The sequence below is a fragment of the Triticum dicoccoides genome, chromosome 1B (genome assembly GCF_002162155.2).
Source record: "Triticum dicoccoides isolate Atlit2015 ecotype Zavitan chromosome 1B, WEW_v2.0, whole genome shotgun sequence".
Taxonomy (NCBI): domain Eukaryota; kingdom Viridiplantae; phylum Streptophyta; class Magnoliopsida; order Poales; family Poaceae; genus Triticum; species Triticum dicoccoides.
Window position 1 is genome coordinate 698,455,862 of NC_041381.1, and position 13,101 is coordinate 698,468,962.

The 13,101-nt window shown below is 40.8% G+C and overlaps 1 long non-coding RNA gene across 1 annotated transcript; it reads left to right on the forward strand.

Annotated features, from left to right (window-relative positions):
- The first annotated feature begins 5,094 nt into the window (after nt 1-5,094).
- On the forward strand, nt 5,095-10,414 carry LOC119349811. Its single transcript, XR_005169534.1, has 6 exons — nt 5,095-5,242; nt 5,552-8,017; nt 8,323-8,514; nt 8,636-8,706; nt 9,164-9,327; nt 9,951-10,414. It is a non-coding gene; the product is annotated as an uncharacterized LOC119349811 (long non-coding RNA).
- The last annotated feature ends 2,687 nt before the right edge of the window (nt 10,415-13,101 follow it).

Genomic DNA, 13,101 nt, shown 5'->3' on the forward strand with positions numbered 1-13,101 from the left:
GAAATACTTGTCATCAGAATGAATAAAAGGGGATGTATCTAGATGTATTTTAGTTCTAGATACACCCTTTTTTGTCCATTTTGATGACAAGTATTTTCGGACGGACGGAGTACTACTTACCACCAGCGCCCGTCAAATAAACATGCTGCAGCTAAGCTTACAGCAGTAGCGCTTCAGACGAAAGAAGCGCTACTACTACAATTCCGACACTGTTCTCGGTAGGCTAGCAATAGTAGTAGCGATCTTATGCAAAGCGCGCTGCTGCTAAGATGGTTGTAGCAGCGTGTTTTACGCAGAAAGCGCTACTGCTAATAAAAGAAAATAAAATAAAAACATATGGAAAAGTAAATGAAAATGAAAGAAATAGAAAAAGGGGAAAGGAAAAAAAGAAAATGTGAAAGAAATTAAAGAAAAATAAAAATAAAGGAAAAAAGGTGTAGCAGCAGCGTGCGCTCGGGACAAGCGCTATAGCTAACGTAGCAGTAGCGTGTTTTCTTAGCCAGCGCTATAGCTAAGTTAGCTATAGCTAATGTAGCAACAACTCTTTTCTAGGCCCCCACTGCTGCTATTTTTGTCTTAACCGCGTTGTTCTTCTTTCCCCGGCCACTTCCCCCAAATCACCCCTCGATCTGCTTTCGCCGTTGTCGTCGCCCTACATCGCCGTCGGTAGGCCGCACGCTCTCCTGTCGCCCTCCGCACGCCCTCTGCTGCCCTCGGTGGCAGCCGTTGTCTTCGCCCTACATCGCCGCCCTCCGCCGGCGCCCGAGGTGAGCACGCCTACACCTCCTCCTCCTCCCCTACCTCTGCCTAGCTAGGGTTCCTAGGGTTCATCAAATTTTAGAGTTCATCTAATTAGTTAGGGTTCATCAAATTAGCTACTACTTGTTGATGCTTAAGTAGTTATGTAGTTGTTGTGCACCCAATATAGTTAAGTAAATATAATTGTAAACTAGATGTTAATTAGAGCGGTAGTTGTAGATGCTTAAGAAGTTTTTAGGACAAATTCCTAGGGTTCATCAATGGGTGCTTAAGTAGTTGTAGATGCTGAAGTACCTAGCTAGGGTTCATTTAATTAGTTAGTACTTATAGATGCTTTAGAACTAGGGCAGTAGGGTTTAACTAGATGTTTAACTAGGGTAATAGTGTTTAGATTAGAGAAAAAATCAATAGAGTTTTTTTACTATTTTTTAGTAAGTGTTTAATATAATTAGTAAGAAAATTAATAGAACTAGTTTATTTTTAGTAAGAACTAGTTGAATTAATATAACTAGTTTATTTTTAGTAAGAAAATTAATAGAACTAGTTGAACTAGTTTATTTTTAATAAGAACTACTTTATTCTTATTTATAGTAAGTGTTTAGTTGAACTAGTTGAATTAATAGAACTAGTTTATTTTTAGTAAGAAAATTAATAGAACTAGTTGAACTAGTTTATCTTTAGTAAGAACAAGTTTATTTTTATTTTTCGTAAGTGTTTAGTTGAACTAGTTGAATTAATAGAACTAATTTATTTTTAGTAAGAAAATTTAGGCATATGAGATTTGATGATCTAATTAAAATTTTACTATAGAACTAGTTTAGTTTTAGTAAGAAAAATAATAGAACTGGTTTACTTTTAGGTGTATTTAACATAATTCTAGGTTGATTCGTTTTGAAGTGGACATGTCATATTTTGAACATGTCACATTTAATTTTTTAGTTAAAGCAATTATTCCCCATCGACGTCGACGATGCCTATTCCGCATCCTCGTCGTCGACTCGGCGGAGGAGGCCTGCTTGATCAGAGGGGCCATGTCCGGGACTGGGCTCCGTCGGGCTGGTACTGGGATGTGCTACCTTCCGGGGGGCGTAGCTTGGTGAGGATTCAACCCGTCGTTGACCCAAACCTTCTTTGGTGGCGGTCGCGTGGGCCAGTGACGGTGCGAAGGCTTGAGGACACCGCGGAGGTGGTACGCCATCGTGTCAGCGAGGAGGACGAGCACGTCCGTCACTACATGGTTGCGTTGGAGGGTAGGTTCTCCAATCCCTGGCAGGTTCTTGAGGGATCTCACTGGAGCTATGATCCTGTGATGGTTCCTTCTCTTTGGGTGTCCACCGCCCATGCCGGTACCCGTCGTTTGCTAGGGTTTTAGCTGTATTATTGAGGGTATATGTATGGTACAATTCGAGGTGTATTAGTGATAATATTAGACGATGTACGGACGCAAGAGATGATTTAGTTTTGCTTATTGAATGCATGCTAATTTGAATACTAATTTATTTTATGATTTAGTTTTTCTTATTGAATGCTCAAATTGGAGAGCACTATGCAAAGCGTATGCATTTGATTAGTTGATAGCTTATAGGGTTTCACTAAGTCCTAAGATGAGGGTAATAATGTTTTTATTTATATTTTGTTTTTGTAGCACAATCTCCATGTCTTTGCCGCCGTCGTCCCTGTCACCGACCCCCTCCGACCTCGAGGTGAGACTAGCCAAATCTCCATGTCAATATGAGTCCTATAAGATATTTTGAAATGTTTTTGTTCATATTTTCAACCATTGAAATGCAATGACCATCAAGTTTGAGTGCAACGACCATCAAGTTTGAATGCAAATAGGATATGTGCTTGCCCAAGTGGCCATGTTTGCAGGTAAAACCTCCGAGTGGCCTATGTTTTGCCGAAGTGTTATTAATTTCTGTTCCGGCAAATTTCGGGCGCTCAATATGTCCTTTTTTAGCAAAGGTCATGCCGGATTTTTCTGTGAATTTTGGCATGACTTGTGATAGAATATGTAGGAAATATCGAGTGTCTTGGATTTTCCAGAAAGATAAATAAACGACCTTTCGGGTTTACTTGAAGTCTGTCGAGGCTCCATACATGACAATCAAAAAATGAGTGAGGGAGAAAGTCTGCATCATATATGAGAGAGGAAGAATCCCGACTATTGTCATGGGGGTCGTTTCTCCTTCTTCTCCTTGTGCTAGACCATTGTTATGCATTAGGGAAAGGAGGAGTAACGACCATCACCGACGGTCAAAAAATCAGTGAGGGAGTGTGTCCACCATATATGAGAGAAGAAGAATGCCGACTGTTGTCGTGGGGGGTCGTTTCTCCTTCGTTCCCATGTGCTATACATTTTGGTTTAATATACTCAGGGACGAATGGAGGAGCTACCATCACCAACGGTCGAATATATACACCGCGTGAGCTGAGTTTTCAAAAAAACACTCGAAGGACGATAGTCAACCCGTGTTGAATAATAATGATCTAATTTATTTTTTGTAGTACATATATTGAATTTTAAAAGATTAATCTTTGAATTATGAACATATGAAATGACGTCGGACAACGAAAGTCTCACGGAGTGCTCCTGGTGCGGCGACAACCGGGGTTTCTGCGACAGGACTCACTTGGTAGAAGGTCGGCGCTTCAGCATTAAGCTCCAGGAGACCTTCGACGTTGAAATGGTACGCCACGACGCAAAGTGTTTTTTTCGTAATTAAACTCGACTTCTTCTTCTTCACCGTGTAATTTTCGTCTTTTACAATTGGACTAGCTTATCCCATGCCATGCAAGACGCTATGTCTTAGAGATGATGGATTTTGAAGATCATTAAAATATGGAAACAAAGATAGTTCACCTAAGGACCCATCATGGTTTTGATTTTCCTGTAAATCTATACAATTATTTGAGCGTATCCCATTTTGGTTGCCCGAATTGGGAAGCACTTTGCAAGACATATGATTTCCATGAGGGTATGCTTGCCACCATGGACTTTGGTGATCCTGACACCGAGGAAGACAATATGGACATTTGGATCCTTGTTGATACGCTTCCAATTCTACCGTTATATGAGTTTCTCAAACATAGTTATTAAGTAATTTATATTATTTATTTCAAAATAGTTGACAATTTATTTCCATTGATAGCTTATTTTCGTTCTTCAAAGAATGTGCGGAAGATGGTAGACAGAACCTACTACACCGATGGCGCAAAATTAACTTATGAGGAGAAAAATCATCTGATGTCATTTATTAATGATCTTGAGAATTACAATATCTATAATCAAACTTCTGTAAATTATGGTCAATACGTGCCACTGGTGCACGTGTTGAACTACGGTAACATCCATGGAGATAACATGGTAAGATTTTTTAATATTACGACATCCATGCATCTTTTGCATAAATTCTTTTAAAACTAAACTACATTGCTAACTACGAAGTTATTACTATGTTTTTCAACAGAAAATCCCGAAGGATTGTGCACCTCATCTGATGTTTCCGAAAGGTCGCCTTGATGTTATGAGCTTACAGCCAGGTCATCCTACGCACCACAGCTGTTCATACCGTATTTCTAAAACCAATGAAGACATGAAAGATTGGAAACAATGTATGGTCAGCTGTAGGAACTTGGAAGCAACATTGTGCGACGCACATGAATTGAAGACATGATAATATCCATTCTCCATAATGGAGAGTCAGGGCCTATCTTGTTTTATGCTATTTTACCTAAGAGAGTGTAGTAGGTCCTATTAGAGGGGAATAGGTCCGATACAATGTGTTAATATCTCTACTCCTAATGGAGCAGTTGGTAGTCTCCGTCGGTTAATTTTCATCCCACCTCCCCTGGGTTTTTTCGTCCTCCTTCCCACCTCCCACCTCCCATCGATTCCCCCCGAACCAACCAGCTGCAAAAAAAAGTTGAGTTCACGATGCTCCCAGGGTGCAAACCTCCGGCCGATCGATAGAAAAACAAATGTAAAAAAAAAATCTACAAATTTTAACCAACGAAGAAAAACCTACCACCGGGAGCAAGGCCCCCTCGCATCCCCACCCACCCACCCGTGCCCCTTCCCCTCCATCTCTTCCTCTCGGGTCCCAACCCTGGGCTAGGGTTCCATACGCCACCGCCTTCGGGCGGACCACATACGCTGACGTCGAGGTCCGAGAGGAGCGGGCCGCCGCTCCGTCTTCCGCCTCCACCATCTTCCGCCTCCACCGACCTCCGAGGCGCCCTACCCATGGGACGACACCGTCGCCGCCTTGCGGAACCCCAGGGCAGGGCCGGGCGTGGTCGCGTTGCGGGCAGCGAGGAGCGGCGTGCCGGGGCCTGAGTAGCCAGTTAGCGAGAGAGGAAGGGAGGAAGGGAGTGGCGATTGTCCTGATGCCCCAGCTCCGATTGTCCTGCCTGGCTGCCTCCCGAAGCCCCCAAAAGATCCATCCACAGCCAGTACTGTTGCCACAGCAAGTTTCTTCAGGTACTTTCTCCTCTGTTTTTTTGACAAATGACAAGCTTTTTTATAAGTCCATGCCACTGATTGCTACCTTGTTCTTGTGATTTAGATGTAATTATTCCTGTGATGTAGATGTACTGATGTAATATTTTGTCAAAATCTGTTAAAAGGGTATTTTCTTCTATGAACTATGTGAAGAATCAACTAAGGAACAAAATGGGCGATGAATATTTGAACAATAGCTTGCCATAATAATATTTTGCTACTATTTTCTTCCATTGTCTGCTACGGCATTGTCGCTCTCCGCTAACGCTCCTTGTGGTGGCTTTCTAGGTCCCTCGGCATTCGTGGGGTTGTTCGCAGCGTCGGGCTTGGTCAACGAATTGACGGAGTCTTCCGGGGTGATGCACCTGCTGTAGAAGTTGGCGTTCAAGGACACGGGGCACCGGAGCCACTTGCAGATCGTGCGGGAGGTGGAGGTCACGGGGGGCAACATCGGTGCCTCCGCGTCCAGATAGCAGTTGGTGCACAGCTACGACATGCTCTCCAGGCATACATACCGCAGGCCGTGCGTCAAACATGCTTCTTTGATGATAAGTAACAGACTTCTTCCTCCAATGGCTGAACCAAGCTTTGTGATTTACTCCTCTAATTCTCTTTTGACATGCTGATTAATTCCTCGCAATTTTCTAGAGTAAATCCATTCCCCTGTCACCTATAATGTAATTTCACATGTTTTACTTGCATGAACCAAACATATATGTGTGCTGACTACATGCCCCTGCAGGTGTGTTGATTCTCATGTCAAGTTTAGTAATTGTAGTTATATTTCTGCTGGAGCAGGGAACAATTATCAAGTTCATTTACATCTACAGACTGCAGTTGCTTGTTCATAACTATGTTTTCCTCCTGCTGCGTCATTCAGATCTATGTTTGTTTTCCTCCTGCTGTGCACTAACCTAGAAACCTGTAACCATGTCTGTAGCCTAAATTAGTAGTATCCCTGAGTGAAGGTAACGTTTCTAGCAAGAGAATTGATAATGCTGGCAGTGTCGTGATATTTCATAGCATTGTCAATGTCAGGCATGTCAAAATTTTGCTCTCTTTTTACTTAGCCAACTTATTTTACTACATGGGGTGTTTTGGAGTTTTGTTTCTACGACAGATTATGTTGAGTTTTGTTCTGGAGTGTTTGTACTGATGCATAAAACTACCTGCATCTAAAATGGCATGGTATTAGTATTTTTATTTTTAAAAGTATGCCACCTGCCTTAAGCTTTCAGTAAATCAAAGTTATGTCTTGATGTTATCGACACTTGAATATACATTATGATTTAATGCACGTTCAACAAATAGTTATGTCCTGATGTCTATTCTATGTGAAGTTTTGATTTCAGCTTGATATATTAATAATAATATTACCATGTTTCTTGTAAATGTCTATTTGCAAACATTGCAGATAAATTGGTGCTTGTATATTATAGAAGTAAGACACTTGAAAATAGATTCAACATAGTTCCTGCACTACCAACTTTTCATGGTTGACTTCACGTCAGAAAACAATTATTCATCATGGGCAATCATGGTTGTTCCCGACTCAGCAAGAAGATGATCGAGGGTTGGCGGCACGGCTGCTTCGTTGTCATCTTCGACGAGCACCGTCCGACACGATTTTCCGCTGACATGTACCATGGAATGTCACTGCTTTTATCATGGCATCCAACACTTGCAGATGTGACTCAAAATGGGATTCTGAAGGTAATGAACTTGGATAGCCTGATAGTGTACCATACCAACAACCATCTCCAAGGACATGAACTTGAAAAGTTTCTAAGATTCATACACACCTTCAGAATCAGATACCTGCTTTGTTCTATAGAATTCCTATGGATTTTAAGAGGATGAGCCACCCCGTTTGATTATGGTTCTTTCCTACACTCACAGCTAAAACTTGACAATTTGAACCCTTGATTGATGCAAGAGATTGAAGATACAACTCATGGAATCTGAAAAATTAGAAAAAATGGTCAAAAGTCATTTTTATTTGAAAAGTGGACGTCGACTTATTTATTTGACTGGCTCCGAACGTCCAAGTTATCTGCTTTATTCTACTATGGACTTTATTGCCGCATTATCATTTTTTATTTGCGAGATGCTGCATTATCGTTTATGTTCTTGCATATTCTGTTGGCCCTTAATACTGCCACTGACGACCAAGTGCTGCATATTTATTTCTCTTTATAGGAAAATGTAACTCATAAGCTATGATGAACATTTCTTTTCAGTATTTACATTGGCATTATTTTGTCACTGGTCAATTTTATTGTCACATATAATGATGTTTATGAATCTGTTCATGTATTTTCGAGATTTAGATGAGTATATATACTGCCAACCCTTGGTTGTCCTTTCAGACTAGGCCTACCAGGCTACCACGAGGTCACCTCAGTTGATTTCAGACTAGCTGAGCTCCTGGATAGCTTTGCAATTTGATGCTCGGTAATGCCTTGTGTACTATACTTTTACCCTGATGGTTGTACGACTCAACATGGCTAGCAGATTCACTTGATTCTTTACTTGATCTTTCATCTACTGGGATAACCATGGCCTATGGGCATGGATGCTTGTGTTGTTGGTATTGTAGAAATATCAGACGACATAATGTCGCATATATATCACTGCTCTTTGTATGGATGTGGTGGCATGTGAGAGGACAAGCAGGCATTGGGCCATTTACGAATTGCCAGAACATTGAGGGTGTGTAACATGAAATTGTTTCTACATGAGCTTGTGCTAAAGGTTCATTTCACCACTCCCTGTTTATACATGAAACTGTTTCCTTTACCTGCATTTTTCTCTCATCAGTTTAAGATATTGATGTGCGAATCAAGTTTAGACGATGATGTTAGTGGTGTAGCCCAAGCTTGGTTTATTCATTTGTCTTTCTTCATTTTGTTATTGATATTCTCTACATCGGGCTAACTCATACATGGCGATCAAGGTTATGCTGACTGTTGTTAATGGGATTTTAGTTTATATATAATTCAGTCATAGGATTTATCCATGGTGAGATAAAGTGATGATGAGTGTTGTGTGTTTTGCAGGTCTGGTCCTATTGCATTCGTAGTTGGAGTTTAACGACTGTAGCCTAATTTATCTTCATTGTTATTTGGCCTTTTTTGGGAGATTCAACAAATTTCTTCCAAATTATCACAAATGGGGAAGTTTGTCTGAACCATTATGTAAAAAGATTGGAATGATTGTCATATTAAAGTCAGGCGTAGTTGCATGAACAAGTGAGTATTTTATAGCAAAGCGATTCTTGCCGGTTCAAATATCAGAATGTGTGTTGGCAACATAATAGGGCCAATAAAGTAAATGGGACTATATTTCTTACAAATTTACTCTTATAACAAGGTGAGCAGTATATTACAGAGGCTTGCAGCACGTGGCTCTTTTTTATGCAAGTTTTCTCGGAACATTTGAAGGTAACCTGCATCTTTCTTACCTTTATTTGGACTATTAATATTTTCCTTGTCTGATCCCACCAAAAGAAATCTCATGCAGCTCTTTATAATTTAATTTAAAGCAGGATGACTTTCAGTAGTTCCTTTTCAATCTTCATGCATTTATCAAGAAAGCTATACTTTGTTATTTGCAATGATAAAATAGCTACAGCAAAGATATACTGATTTTGTGTTTGAATCAATGTGTTCCGTTATGATGAATGCCTCTTTTCTCTGCAAAACTGATGTGCTCCTTCAGTGGCGGAGCTAAGACCAAAAAACTGGGCGGGCCTACCCAAATGAGAGTACAAAAAACATGTGTAGATGACATATTACAAGCATAAATATACGTCTATAATACTAACATGCATTTTTAACACGCACCTGTCATCATCTAATCTGAGTGTTGTTTGCGTGTGCTTCATGCTTCCGGAGGCAGAATACATCCATCAGCTAGCTTAAGCTTGCCAGGCTTGCTACCTATGTGTGTTGGCCACGACGGTGGGCGGGCCACGGCATGCCTTTGCCCCAACGAAGCTCCGCCACTGCGCTCCTTTATAGGTCTCTTGTTGCAAAACCTGTGGACGGCATATTCATTTCAAGGTATAACTATACTCTATATCTTCTAGCACACAACCATTATGATTGTTTCTATGAACGTTAGGACTTGGCAGATTTAGATTCGATTCTTTTGAGGGAACTCCCTTCTATACAAGGTGCTCAAGCAGTCTGTTCCATACATATGTTTGTCCCCTCATGTGACAAGCATTTGTGTATTATATTCTATTCCTTTATGAAAGATTGTCTTCTACAATTTGTATTTCTGTGCAGAGACTTGCACTCAAAAGAGATTAGTTGACATCAAGTGATACAAACAAGTGATCCCCTAGAGATTCTTGTGTATAGGCAATCAGCTAAATGAGATTATTTGACATCTTGGTTGGTTCCTGAGGCGTACTATAGTGGTGACCAATATCAATGCTTTGATCACATTAAATTGCATACAGTATTTCTCTTCTGCTCGAAATAGATGATGTGGCAAAAGTAAGTTTGTGCTCCCCTAAAAAAACTTTATATATGTATTATTCTACTTATGAAACATATCTACTCATCAGAAATATTAAGCAATACAATATTAAGTCGTTAGATTAAAAAAGAATTAAGTATTCTGATATTCATTTAGATGTTCATGGATCTGATGATCGAATACTAATGAAAATGAGCAGGGGTTATGGACATGGAACATTCCAAAGCCTAAACAATTCCTTCAAGCTTAGGGGTTGCATAAGCGAACGAGCGGGAAGTAAGGTGGAGAGTAAAGCTATAGAAAGTAGGGCGGACAACAAGACTCGACTCACCATCGTCTGATTTAGGCGCTGCAGACACAGGTAATGAAGGGTGACACAGGGAGGGGCAGAGAGGCACTTGCGATGGACGTACGTGTCCAGATTCTCCCTCGTCTCCATAGACATGGAAGAGATTGCCGAGGTGTGCTCCTGCGGGGGCATGCTATCATGGGGTTTGCGCTTGGACATGCAAGATGTGATTTCTACTGTTAGATATATATGGCCATGGCTTGTGGTGTACTGTGTGAGGAGCCCATGGAGCAACGTCGTTCAAGGAGTAACCATGATTACCATTCCATACCAAGCATGTGGTACATTTAAATTTGTATGTCGCAAGTCACCGTAGCAATGTGCATACCATAATGAAATGAAATAAGTTTATGGTTACTGTCATTTTAATTAACCAGGTCTTTGTTTTAGTTTCTTTTTCTCCGGTATACATGACATTTATTTTTCTTTATTTATGTTCCTTTGCAGTCCCAAAATTGTTACCTTCGTTGGAGCCAAAAAAAATCATTGCACTAAGTGAGTCTTTCATTATTTTTAAAACAAAAATTTAGTGTGCGGTCATTTCTCATTGTATTCCATCTGTATTCGGCGCAGCCCCCAAGTCGCCTGGGTGGCGGGGGTAAATATGGATTCAGTTTGTGTTTCTTGCTACTATTGTCACACACGCTATACAATTTTGAGAGAGAGATTAGCCACATGACGAGAGTGAAGGTTGAGGGGAAGAGTCGCCTGGGTAGTGGCGCTGGGGGAGGGGGGTGGGGTGGGGTGGTAAATATTGTTCAGTTTGCGTTTCTTGCTACTATTGGCACATGCTATACAATTTTGAAAGAGATTAGACACATGATGAGAGTGAAGGTTGAGGGAAAGAGTCATGGGGAGAAGGACGTTAGTTTTTCTTCTTCTAAGGTTCACCTTCTTGTAAGGAGAGGGTTGTTGAGGACAAGATGTTATTTTGTCTTCTGGTAAGGGTCACCTCCTTGTAAGGAGAGGATGGTTAAGGAGACACACATCAGAGGAAAGGAGTGAGAGAGAAATAGTTTTTCGTTATATGAACAAAAATCACACACCATTATCTTTATAAACATTTTTGGATTAAAACATTATTTAATCCGCATTGTGAAAACACGTGGACATTTCTGTTTCGAGGGAAGGGAGGCAGCGGGGACAAGAGCAGACAGGCTCCATCGGTGGTCTGGAGAGGAGTAGCGCCGACGCCGTTTAGGGGAAAGGAGGGGGTGATCGTGGCAGGGAGAGGAGGAGCCGGCCAATTCCGTCGAGAAGAGGGGAGTGGTCGGGCGACAGCGTTGCGCAAAGGGGAGGCACCATGGAAACGATAATTGTGTGGAGATAGTGAGAGGATTGCCCTGTCGTGTGGCCTCTTTGTGGTGAGTATACCCAGACAAAGAGGCTGCACATTCACTATATTCAAGATAATATCAATTTAGAAAATTGCAGAGATGTGTCTGGGTATTTTGTTTTTGATTGTATGCTCTCATGGAATGGTAATGAATTGGTTTGTCCGGTTTGCACGATGAGTATTATCCGTTGCACATTTTGAGACCTTTCACAAAAATATCGTGCTAACTACATATATTACCCTTGCAGCGTAGTTTTGAGCTAAGGAAGTTCTTGTTATTCTTTGCTTAAATATCGTGTGAATAAATTTAAAGACAAAATTTCTGATATTGTGCAGAATATCTGAAGGGTATCAAGTAGATGTTAATTTATAAGAGATTATTAGTTAGATCACCGCTCTGTATATATACATTGTCAAATTACCTTTTTATCAACTTATATCGTAAGTGAGGTGGACTTCAATTATTACATGATTGTTACTGGCTATCTTTTCTATACATGTGAAATTTAACATGCATATAATAACTTTTAAAAAATATTTCAAAAGCCCGTGGCAACGCACGGGCTTTCTACTAGTGTGGTACAATGTGTTAGAGTTGATGATGAGGAGGAGGAGTTATGATTATGACTAGTGACCAACTTGCTAAATGATGTCTCATTGAAGAAAATGATGATCATGAGGAGTTGTTATATGACATAGATGTATTATGATGATAAATTGTTAATGATATTATGATGATGATGAGTTATTATGTCATTGGGTGAAAGAACCGCGGTTTAGTTTCAAGTGGATGATGGTCACTTTGGATCCATGCACTTGAAACTAATCCACGGTTCTTTCACCCAATGATGTAATAACTCATTCTGATGTAAAAATAATCTCTAAATTGCTACTATATGAAAACTGGTATAATGGCATATGAATATGACATAAAACAAAAAGAAATGCGTAACAATAGTAGTAGCGCGGGTAGGGAGCTGCGCTGCTAGTAACTACCAGTAGCACTCTCTAAAAAAGCGCTACTGCTAAGCAGGTATAGCAGCAGCGCGGGCGAACACACGCTATTGATACACTTTAGTTGTAGCGCCGTATCAGTAGCGCACCTCCCCGCGCTACTGCTATACCTAAAACCGGCACTACTGCTAGCCTTTTCCCTAGTAGTGTTTGGCTGATTAATCACTGGTGGCCCAATAACTTGTGGGCAAACAGAGCCCAAAATTTTGGCCTGTAACCCCTCCCATCCCCATCTTGCTCGTGAATATCTAGGGTTCGACCAAACAGTATCATATTTTGGTATATTACATAGTTGAGAACATGCAAGTATGGTACAATACGTAAAAAACTAGATATATGTTGGCAAGTTCCTACTTAATCTACCGATTAATGGTCGACCAATTAATCCAGTTAATAGACCGATTCAGCGATTAATCGCTACTCCCAAGCAGGCCGAGCAGCTACCAGTTACCGATTTCCTGAACAATGATCTTGTCCCACACGCTTGATGCCTCCACTTCCCTCTTGATCTTGTCCTTAGCCTTCTTGTTTTCGTCGGGCTTGTTATTGTTTCTTGGGCAATCATCATCTTCAACGTCATCATCCATGTTGGTGAGTGCACCTCTTTTCGGTGGGGATTCTTTCTCAATCAACTTCCACTTTTCGCTATGT